The sequence below is a fragment of the Scylla paramamosain genome, chromosome 12 (assembly GCF_035594125.1).
Source record: "Scylla paramamosain isolate STU-SP2022 chromosome 12, ASM3559412v1, whole genome shotgun sequence".
In the NCBI taxonomy this organism is placed as follows: Eukaryota; Metazoa; Arthropoda; class Malacostraca; order Decapoda; family Portunidae; genus Scylla; species Scylla paramamosain.
The window spans coordinates 22,412,948-22,425,013 of record NC_087162.1 but is presented as its reverse complement, the minus strand read 5'-3'; the positions used below and the strand labels follow the sequence as shown (position 1 = coordinate 22,425,013).

The following is a 12,066-nucleotide window of genomic DNA, read 5'->3' as shown; positions in this document are numbered from 1 at the left end:
ATTACGTTGTTATTGTTCTTGTTGCACACAACCACCTCGTTTTCCTCACCAGTACTAGTTCTTGTAGGTGGAAACAATAGTATGACAAGAGTACTGAGTGGGTTAGCAATCATTTTGGCCACCCGAAGGACTGAAGCGCTCTCTCTCTCTCTCTCTCTCTCTCTCTCTCTCTCTCTCTCTCTCTCTCTCTCTCTCTCTCTCTCTCTCTCTCTCTCTCTCTCTCTCTCTCGTTAATAATCAACAAACACTTCCACCAGTCCATTTGGTGACAAGGTGCCTTCTTCATCTGACTTTATTCCTCCTTTCCGTCTTCTTCTTCTTCTTCTTCTTCTTCTTCTTCTTCTTCTTCTTCTTCTTCTTCTTCTTCTTCTTCTTCTTCTTCTTCCTTTATCATTATTATTTTGTTTTTGTTGTTGTTGTTGTTGTTGTTGTTGTTGAAGCTTCTTCTTCTTCTTCTTCTTCTTCTTTTCATCATCATCACCACTCTTCTTCTTCTTCTTCTTCTTCTTCTTCTTCTTCTTCTTCTTCTTCTTCTTCTTCTTCTTAAGTAATATTCTCGTATTTATGACCTTAGTGTTTCCCTCCAACTAGAGCACTTTTTTTTTCTTTTTTTCGTTTTTTCTCTCCTTTTTTACGAGCATCTTGTTGATTTGTGGAGCCGTGGTGGAAGTTTATGCGTTCGGGAAGGAGAAGCGTTGCAATCCACATGAAATACAGAGGTGGACTTTTAAGTAAGAAATATGAGTGAAGTAATGAGGTGCTGTAGTGTTGCACGCCCTCCCTTCAAGCTGTCAGCGGAGACCTGGGCGGGTGACAGCTCTTGGTTGGGTCTTGCCTCGGGTCTCGCCTCGCCTTCCTGGGTGGATGTACTGTAGGGTTCCGCCGCGCCAAGTTAATGTGAACGGAGCGTAGTTTTATGGGCAAGCATTTTGGGATCAGCTCTTCGGTTTCGTTTGTTTGTTTATCATTGACTCCGTCTTTTTTTTTTTTTTTTTTTTTTGTGTGTGTGTATGTGTGTGTGTGTGTGTGTGTTTAAGAAGTCTTCCCAAGGGCACGAAAAGTGATATATAATAATTAATTAATTAATAATTGGAAAATAAACGAAGATAGGATGAGCAAGATACAGTAATGACAGCTTGGTCACCAGCGGATTGCCCATTATGAAATCCCTACTGGCGACCAGATAGAGTATCGTCAAGGACGGATAAATGCTTCAGAATGTCCAGTAGAGTACATAAGCAAAAACCTTTAGAAAGACGGAAAAAAAATAGAGAAATATGCTGAACGTAAGCAAAAGATTTAGGAAGGCAAGACAGGAGCATGGAATTACAGGCACAAGAACGAGAGGAGGGACTCGTTCAGAACAATGTGCGTTCCAAGTATCAAAGAATTTCAGTGACAGACAACATTATCAGAAAGGGAAGTGAAGAAGGAACAAGCCCAGAATCATCATGTATATAGCCATCAGCAAAGGTCCAAGAGAACGATTCCGCTTCAGAGACAGAGGTCATGGCAGTGGTGCCATTTGGATGACATAGGGAAGCGAAGATGAAGAAAAGGAAATTGTTCGAGAGATTTTTGGCTTGGTGCCAGAAGTCACGAGTAGTATTTTTTTCTTTTTCTTTCTCTCTCTCTCTCTCTTTCTCTAAAGAGCATTTGGCAATTTGTTTGACAGAATTGGCATGATGTTTGGCAGAAATATAAAGGGCAAGAGATGAAAGGTTAAAGTGCCGTCTATGAGCTGCCTCTGTCCTGGACAACACGACAGCAGCCTCAGATGAACCAAGTTTTACGACCTTTGCTACTGAAAAAAAAAAAAAAAAACATGCAGAATCTCCGCCTCCTTGCCAAAGACAGCCATCTGCACAAAAGATTGACCTCTGACAAGGAAGCAATTGCTTTTTCAGGGGAAATCAGAACAGTACTCTTCAGATCTTACGACGCACGAGTGGCAGATGTGTACTGTGGGGACCACCTCTGTGTTGGCGGGCTCTGCAATGATAGGACAAGATACCGGAACGAGACTTATTGCCCTTACGTATAATGTAGAGGAGTTTTATAAAAGCAAAGGATTAGACATTAGGAGAAGGTTAAGAATGTTAGGCGGATCTCCAAGACGGTCAGGAATGCGGTAGTGGGATACACTACTTGCTCTATTCAGTGTTTCTTAACCTTTTCCTACTTCAACACCTCCTATAGGCAGGTGTAGACAGTAAAGCACCTGACTACAGTTGACACTTGGTTACAGAGATTGCAGTCACTACACTCCTATAAGGACAAAGTAAAGTGAACCACTGCTTGATCAATATTTTGTTTATCCACACCTACCGGACGTGCACCACAAAGCTCAGTGAGGCTGACTTCCCGCTTTTGTGAAATGTTCGTACAAATTTAATGTTTTCATCACCATCCTAAAATGTATTAACACCGTCGGAAATAAGTAAAAGTTTATTAAATATAAAGTACACTTGTCAAAAAGTATCCTCTCCATCACCCAGTGTCTCTTGCGAGGAGGACTGACACGGCCATATGCTGTATGCAGCACCTCCACCCACCTCTTGAAATTTATTTCAGCATCCTCTGGAGGTGCTGGCAATCCAGGTTAATATAGCACTGTTCACCAGGTTGTTCACTGAAAGATGATGATAGCCAAAGCTGGTGGTGAACTCTGAATACCCCAGATATGGAGGATCTCTCTCTCTCTCTCTCTCTCTCTCTCTCTCTCTCTCTCTCTCTCTCTCTCTCTCTCTCTCTCTCTCTCTCTCTCTCTCTCTCTCTCTCTCGTTAGCGAAATAATAATCACCTTTTATGCACGAGCATGTACTCCGTGTGTGTGTGTGTGTGTGTGTGTGTGTGTGTGTGTGTGTGTGTGTGTGTGTGTGTGTGTGTGTTAAAGTCTGTAAAGAAAGGGGCTGTCAAATAGTGCTATCTTATGGAGAGAGAGAGAGAGAGAGAGAGAGAGAGAGAGAGAGAGAGAGAGAGAGAGAGAGAGAGAGAGTCTGCAGATGTCATATAGAGACCTTGGAGTGAACGCAAGAAACACCACGTTGTTTCCCTCCGCGCCTCGCCTGCCCTGACCTTCATCAGTATGTGGAGGTGCTCCAGTTTTTCATATTTTATCGCCAGTTTGTGAAGTTTGTTGTAAAGCGACAGCAAAGCAACAGCAACAGTAATATTAATAATGAAGATACTACTACAGTTGGTATTGCTGCTGCTACTACTTCCGTGACTATTACTACTAATACTAATAATAGTAATAATATTACTACTACTACTACTACTACCTATAAAAAGATAGTACTTGTAGCAGCAGCAGCAGCAACAGCAGTAGTAGTAGTAGTGGTAGCAGTAGTGGTAGTAGTAGTAGTAGTAGTAGTAGTAGTAGTAGTAGTAGTAGTAGTAGTAGTAGTAGTAGTAGTAGTAATCAGTAACGACAGTAATGAGTGTAAAAAGTTATGAGTATAAGAAGTTAAGAAAATATAGACGAGGTGCCTGACAGTTTGTTTTTTTATTTTATTTTTTTTTATTATTTTCTTGCTCCCCTAGTAATGTTACAGAAAGGAAGGTGTAAATGAGGTTCGAGAGAGAGAGAGAGAGAGAGAGAGAGAGAGAGAGAGAGAGAGAGAGAGACACTCTTGAATATGAGAAATGTTGACTTGGAGGAAATGGTGGTGGTGGTGGTGGTGGTGGTGGTGGTGGTGGTGATGATGATGATGATGTTTTGAAGTCATTACCGGCCTTAGTCTTGTGTGTGTGTGTGTGTGTGTGTGTGTGTGTGTGTGTGTGTGTGTGTGTGTGTGTGTGTGTGTGTGTCTGTCTGTCTGTCTTCGGGCATGGAGGGAGGAAGGCAGCGTAGTGAGTGCATGGAAGTGTGTGTGGAGAGAGAGAGAGAGAGAGAGAGAGAGAGAGAGAGAGAGAGAGAGAGAGAGAGAGAGAGAGAGAGAGAGAGAGAGAGGCAAAGACAGAAAAAAATCAGTCGAGACGTTAGAGATGAGTGACAGATACTGACGGGCAGACTCAGACACACGTACACACAAACAAACAGTAATAGAGAGAGAGAGAGAGAGAGAGAGAGAGAGAGAGAGAGAGAGAGAGAGAGAGAGAGAGAGAGAGAGAGAGAGAGAGAGATGGGGGCACACACAACCACACTTCAGATAGACAGATACAGAGGGGGACAGATCACCACCAATCAGCATGAGAAATACACGTAAACAACATTATTTAGGTCCCCTTTTGAACACTGTGTATTGTAGCTTTCCCCACACCACCGCCACCACCACCGCCACCACCACGGCCACCACCAGCAAGATTTATGGCACGTCGTCATTTACAAGCCAACGTGTCGCGCTCTTGGTTTCGTATGACTCTTCCTGAACTGATGTACATTTCACCGTCACTGTTGCGTGCTACTGGTTCCCCCTGCTTCTGTTGTCTTCGTATTTATTTATTTTATTTTTTTTTTTTTTATCTACCCTGTTTTGTTCTTATCTTCTTTTTAAATTCGTTTTTTTTTTTTTTTTTTTTTGTGTGTGTGTGATTTTTCTTCGAGTTTTGTTTTTTTCTTGTCTATCTTTGTTTTGTTATTTTTTTATTGTTTCTTTTATTTTCTTTCTTCTCCGTCTTGTGTGCTTTTTTTTCTTGTATATCTTTTCTCGTTTTGTTTTGTTATCGCATTTTGTCTTTTCTTATTTTTTTATCATTCCTTTTTTGTGTTCTTTATTTTTATTTTTCTTTCATTTTTAGTCGATTGAAATCTTTTTTATATTTTTTTTAAGGATGTTCCTTTATTGTTACTTTTCATCATACCCTTTATTTACCACCCTCTTTTACCATTTCATCCTTCTTTTTTCTCTCTACCTCAGTACTGTTAACACTCTTGTCTCTCTTTCCTCCTCTTTTTTTTTTTATCAACCTCTTATTTTCCATACCTCTTGTTTTCCCGTTTCTCTCAACAGTGCATGCAGTTTCCTTCCCGTCTCCATCCCTCCTCTTACCACTGTTACCTGCCTCTCCTGCTTGTGTCCTTTGAAATGTGCAGGGAGGAAGGAGAGTGAGAGGTGATGCGCTGGTGTGAGAGTGAGGGTGAAGAATAGTAAAAAGGGAGCAGGAATGAGAAAGAACAAAAATAAGGGGAATTGTGAGGAATCAATGAGAGAGGGAGGGATGAGAGAGAGAAAAAAAGGAGGTTGATGAATTAATAAATGGGGGAAGAGAAGTAGACAGGAAAAAAGGAATTAATGGGATATACGAGGGAGAACGGATAAGGAATGTACGAGAGAGAGAGAGAGAGAGAGAGAGAGAGAGAGAGAGAGAGAGAGAGAGAGAGAGAGAGAGAACGGGGAAACGTGTGTGTGTGTGTGTGTGTGTGTGTGTGTGTGTGTGTGTGTGTGTGTGTGTGTGTGTTTTCCTCCGGCTTGTTTATATCTCCCACTGTTTACACTTTCTGACTTCTGACTTTAATTGACAGCATATCAAGAAAGAAACATCTCACGCCTTGACTACCTGTGTACCTTACCTGCTCTCTCTCTCTCTCTCTCTCTCTCTCTCTCTCTCTCTCTCTCTCTCTCTCTCTCTCTCTCTCTCTCTCTCTCTCTCTCTCTGTCTTCCTTGTACATTTCTTGTCCTTTCTTTCACTTATATTCTGTTAATTGATTTAATTCTTTCTCGTTCTCCCTTTTATTCATTCCTCAGTTTCTTTCTCCTATCTCTCTCTCTCTCTCTCTCTCTCTCTCTCTCTCTCTCTCTCTCTCTCTCTCTCTCTCTCTCTCTCTCTCTCTCTCTCTCTCTCTCTCTCTCTCCCATCCCTCTTTTATTAATTCCTCAATTTCCTTTCTTTTTTCTCTCTTTTCCTTCCCTGATCTCTTATTTATTCCTCAACTCCCTTTCTGTTCCTCTCTCCCTCCCTCTGTCTCTCCCATCCCTCCTCTCTTCTATCTCCCCCACGTGTCTCTCAGGCGCCCCATGCATATAATGAAGCTTGAACATAAGCAGACTCAACACACACGTTCTCATTGGTTAAGTGGGTTGTTGTCTCGGAAAGTTTGAAGTATTTATTTGTTACTCTGGTGTCAGGAGAAGTAACTCGTTTCTTTCTTAATTTTTGCGTTTTTTATTATTATTATTATTATTATTATTATTATTATTATTATTATTATTATTATTATTATTATTATTATGTACCAACTGTTTGAATTTTTTGTTCCGTGCGTTTTATAGTTGATTATGTGATATGTATGTGGCAGTGGTAGGTCGTCGCTGTTGGTGGTGGTGGTGGTGGTAGTAGTAGTAGTAGTAGTAGTAGTAGTAGTAGTAGTAGTAGTAGTAGTAGTAGTAGTAGTAGCAGCAGCAGCAGCAGCAGCAGCAGCAGCAGCAGCAGCAGCAGCAGCAGCAAAGATCACATTTATAAGATCTTTGGTACCAGTAGTAGAAAAGTACACACACATACACACACACACACACACACACACACACACACACACACACACACACACACACACACACACACACACACACACACACACACACACACACACACACACACACACACACAGAGAGAGAGAGAGAGAGAGAGAGAGAGAGAGAGCACCTGGTGGTCACACATTTCACCTCGCGCCAACAGATTCCTGAAAGACAAATAGTCATGATGATTTTTGTTTCTCTCTCCTGGCCTCTTCTCTCTGCTAAATCTTTGGACCCTCTTCTTTCTCTAAATTTACTCTCTCTCTCTCTCTCTCTCTCTCTCTCTCTCTCTCTCTCTCTCTCTCTCTCTCTCTCTCTCTCTCTCTCTCTCTCTCTCTCTGGTGTGTACATGTGTATATTCAATAAATAGTTCTGTTTTGTCATGGTTAAATCAGTGTCCAGCTCTTCCTGTTGCGTGGCACAGATTAACCTCCTCCTCCTCCTCCTCCTCCTCCTCCTCCTCCTCCTCCTCCTCCTCCTCCTCCTCCTCCTCCTCCTCCTCCTCCTCCTTCTCTTCAACCTCTCCCAGATTCCTCCTCACAATCCCCTACTCCCCAGCCCCCTCGTTACCATGTCTTGCTTTCTCTTCCCACCCTCCATCTACCTCCCAAAGTGCTCTCGTGTCCTTGCTCCCTCCCTCCCTCCCCCACCCGCTGATCCCCACGCTCTCCTGCCGGGCTTGTGGGCGTTACTGGGGTTGTGTGCGGGCGTGAGAGGGAGGAAGACGAGTCTAGGAGGAGGATGAGAGAAAGAGGAAGTTAAACATTATAGAATATTTATTGTGACTTTAATTTTAGCTTCTTACATACATAATTGCTGTCGTGCTGTTGTTGTTGTAGAAGGAGGAGGCGGAGGGGAAAATGGAGAAGAGGTATGATAGAGAGGGCGGAGTTATAGTTGAATATTAAGTAAAGCTTTTCTTTTCTACTCTCGATGTACAAGGAAGAATCACTCCTACGGTTTTCTGTACGAGTATAAGTGCTACAATTGCCCACCCGATAGAACTCTTCAGGGAATGAGTTGCTTAACCCTCCGGCCTTCCTCATCTCCGACGGTCCCCAGCACTGTTCAAGGTGGTGACGCAGAGGCCGCGCCGCGTGTTTAACGAGGCTTTGGTGTAGCGCCACAAATGTGCTGCTGGCATCGGACAGCATGATGCCCCACTCAGGCAGTTACTATGGTGGGCACAGCAAGCACAGGCAGGTCCAGTGTTCGCCCGTCCCTAAGCGAGGGCGTCTTGTTGCAGTCCCTCCTTCACCCCAGTCCCTGAGCCGCAGTCTCTCATTAATCCCAGGCCACAAATACGCAATGGTGGATTACAAAGTGATACTATTAAAGATCTCTTTCTACTTTTGTAGTTAAAAATCATCTTGTTCTTCAGCTGAAGATTCTGAAAATGGCTCTCGTCTCTTTTATCAAGTTCCAGCAAAGAGTAACTCTAATGTGAACAATATCAATAACAAAGAACTTTCAGTGAGATACGATCTGAGTAGATTTTAGCATCACATTACCTTTAGCAAACAGTTATCTCACCACCATCACTACCATTATCGTACAGTTAATGCTATAATGCCATGTGCTCCACTACAAGCTGCTGCTTTCCTTCACTTTCCCCATTTCTATACTTGTTTCATTACTACATTACCTCTCTCTCTCTCTCTCTCTCTCTCTCTCTCTCTCTCTCTCTCTCTCTCTCTCTCTCTCTCTCTCTCTCTCTCTCTCTCTCTCTCTCACACACACACACACACACACACACACACACACACACACACACACACACACACACACACACACACACACACACACACACACACACACACATTCACACACGAACGAACGAACGAGCGAATTATTTTATTACTATCTTTATACGCTGATATCCACAACTATGCTTCGCTTCTCTCCTCCTCCTCCTCCTCCTCCTCCTCCTCCTCCTCTTCCTGCTTCTTCCTTCCGGTGTTTTGAATTAGCACACCTTGGCACTCCTCATCCCTCCTCGTTCCGCCCCGTTGCGATGTGAAGGGCTCCACAGTACTCACTCCCTGCATCTCCAAACACAATAACAAGCACACCTGTCATGCCTCGCTCTCCCTCCAGATAATGGCACTGACAGCCTCACACTCCCGTCTTTGTTTTGTGGTTCTAATCGTAGTTTGGGTTGGTCGGTCATTGCCTCTTTTGGTGCATAGATGTACTCGTGTTGTTATTTCCTCCTCCTCCTCCTCCTCCTCCTTCTTCTTTTCCTCCTCCTCCTCCTCCTTCTTCTTCTTTTCCTCCTCCTCCTCCTCCTCCTCCTCCTCCTTCTTCTGTCATTTTTTCTCTTTTCGTTTTCGTTATCCTCCTCCTCCTCCTCCTCCTCCTCCTCCTCCTCCTCCTCCTCCTCCTCCTCCTCCTCCTCCTCCTCCTCCTCTTCCTCCTCCTCTCCCTCTACTTCCTCCTCCTCCTCTGTTCGACTCTTGACCAGCAGGGGCACAGGAAACGCAGGTAACAGTGCAGGTGTTTATTCACAGAAGGTGTGAACAGAAGGCTGGAGGTAGGTGATCTCCCGGCGCCAGGCCGCGCACTTCAACTTAACACTTATGACTGAAGCCTAGCTCGTTCACTCATACACGTATTCATGCCTCACACAAGTCTCGCTCATTCACTCGTTCACACAACTAGCTAACAACCACACACCTCCCCCGAGACATAAGGAAGATTCCTTATCTTTGTTATGGCTACCGTAACACATGAAACAAAGTTACAATGATTGAAGTACAGAAAACACGGTACATATACACAAAACAAACACAGCGTACAATGAACACGTACGACTAATCGTAGGTGCTACGGTGCCACCGCACCTGCAGTCGTCTCGGCTCCCTACGCTGTCGGCTGCTTCGACGCTCTGGTTGCTCTCGGCCACGGTGTACCCCGTTACCCTGATGCTCCGGGCTGCCGGGATGGTGGTGTTCCTCGTGACCCTGATGCTGAAGCGCTGCACCGCCATGAGCGGTGTGCTGCTCGACAGGAAGGGGAGCAAGAGGTCTGTGTGGGCGTAGGTGTCTTCTATTACGCCACATCACGCGACCGCTGCCCATCTTGATGAGGTAGTCTCTCCTTCGCCCAACAGCCACGATGACACCCAGGCGATCCCAGAGGCCTGTCGTGTGATCTTGAACGTCGACGTGGCCACCGAGGTGCAGGAGAGGAAGAGTACGGGCGGACGCGTCGTGGCGAAGTTTCGCTTTCTTCCTCAGTCGCTCTGCCTTGGCGTCGCACTCATCAGCAGCGCGCTGCCACTGCTGAGCGTATGAGCGATGATGAGCCGGGACACAGGACCTCATAGGATGACCGAAGAGGACTTGTGCTGGTGATCGCCCTTCCGCCCTCGGAGTGTTGCGCAGTTCCAGCAACCCGCGAGCGAACGCATCCTCGTCCAGGTGTCCCTGCTGTGTGGTCGTGAGGATCAGCTTCTTCACGGACTTGACCGCTGCCTCGGCGTGACCATTGGAGCGTGGATAATGAGGTGAAGATACACGATGCTCCACCCCCCATCGAGCCAGGAAGCGCCGTACCGATGAAGAAGTGAACTGCGGTCCACCGTCAGTCCTCAGGAGAACAGGCACGCCCGTGTCGGCGAACACACCCCGAAGGACACGAACGAGCTGATCAGCCGATGCTGGACGTGAGCATGCAGACACGTGAGGCCACCCAGACAAGCGATCTACATACACGAGGTATGTACGGCCTGCTGCGTGGAAGTAGTCTGCAGAAACTGACTCAAACACCCTGCTGGGTGTGTCCGTGTCCTGCCAGAGAGGTTCGTTGGCTTGGCTTGGTAGGAGTGGACGGCATAGTGAGCATCCAGAAACGACGTTCTCAACGTCTCTGTCCATACCAGGCCAGTACACCGTTTGTCGGGCCCGTCGCTTGGTGCGCTCCATCCCCTGATGACTGTCATGGAGTCGCTCTAGTGTTTCTCGGCGGAGGCTGTGAGGAATAAGAAGCCTCGGCCCGTAAACCACCAGGTCGTCGTCTACGGCCAGCAGACTGCGCACCGGCCAGTACGTACGCAAGCGGTGATCGAGGTCGTGGCAATGATCAGGGAAGCCCTCGATGATGACGTTCTTGAGCAAGCAGTACTCCCCGTCTCTTGCTGCTGCGGCACGTACCATTTCCACAGTCTGATCCTGGAGTGGTGCTAAGCGGACGCCGTCCTCATTGGTGGCAGATAACGCTGAGATGACCGCTGAGTGGAGAGGGTCGAGGTCACCAGAAGTAGCAGCATCCTCTTCCTCCACTGGGTCCTGTACTGGAGCACGTGAGAGGGCGTCGTCTGTCAACTCGATGGCCATGGATCCACCAGCCGTTGCACGTAAACCTTCCTTTGCTTCGAAGACGCTGGGAAAGGCCTTGATCACAGCAGCAGCGTGCCCCGCACGCTGCTGTGGCGTTGGGTCGTAGGAATGAGGCCAGCTGATCACTTCTGTGGGCGTAGATAGAGGTGGCTGCGAGGCGGTCGGGTACTTGATGGAGCTGTTGCCGGTGTGCTGTTCTTCCCTGCGTAGCGGTCGGATTTGAGCCGGAAAATCTTCGGGGAGGATTCCGAGAGCGATGGAATCGTACCAGCTAAGCAGCGCCCCCTTCACCTCCTTCACCACGCTCACAACAGTCTCAGCTTCCCTGTCGCCCAGTTGCAAGTGCGACGAGAAAGTTCCTACACAGGTGAGGGGGTGATTACCGGCAGCATAAAGTCCATCACCATCAGCGGGCGCCAAGCTGGAGGGCGGGATTCCAAGGAGTGTTGCCGTGTCGAGGCCAATAACGGTCGTTTCGGCCCCAGAGTCAGGAGTCCACGTAATCTTGTCTCTTCCAGCGGGATGTGTGGCGGTAATGAGCACCTGGGGCGCAGGTCGTGCCGTCACCGTCTTTGTGTATACGCCTGATAAGAGCTGGTATACACTGGCACTGGCTCCCCGCCTCGGGCCTGCACCGCGATGAGGAGAGACAGTTGAGGAACTCCTCGAAGCTCCTCGTCGTTTCCTCACTGTCTGCTGACATACACTCGCAAAATGCCCTCTTTTCCCGCAGTTACGACACACTTTATCTATTGCCTGGCATCCCCTTTTGTCACTGCGACAATCTTTGCCACAACGATAACAGCCCGTGGGGCTTGAGCCCCCGAAACTGCCCTTCCTGTAGTTCGAGACAGCGTTCACACCATGGCTCGAAGAGTGAGAGCCGCCCCTTAGTACTGCACTACACTGGTTAGCGCTCTCTGATGCTCTGCAAATATCTATGGCGTTTTCAAGGGTGAGTTTCTTGTTTTCCAGCATGCGTTTCAGAGCCACTTCGTCTCGTGTCCCAACGACAATTCTGTCACGCAGCTGATGGTTTATGCACTGGTCGCAAAAGTCACAGAAATTGGCGATTTCCTTTACAGCACATAAAAAGTCGTCAAAACCTTCTTGCGTTTCTTGCACGCGGGAGTAGAAGTCTCTTCTATCCATGATGATGTTGCGCTGGCTTCGCAGGTACTCACACATTGCATCGAGGATGGTTCTTAACTCCGCGTCTCTCGGTAAGCTTATCCCGTAGCGAAGTGTACGGGTCCACTCGTCGTCT

General features: G+C 46.8%; 1 protein-coding gene across 5 annotated transcripts in view; it reads left to right on the top strand.

Moving 5' to 3' along the window:
• The window catches only part of LOC135105898 (glutaminase liver isoform, mitochondrial-like), a 94,185-nt gene that overhangs the window by 69,406 nt on the left and 12,713 nt on the right, over window positions 1-12,066 (top strand). The window lies entirely within an intron of this gene.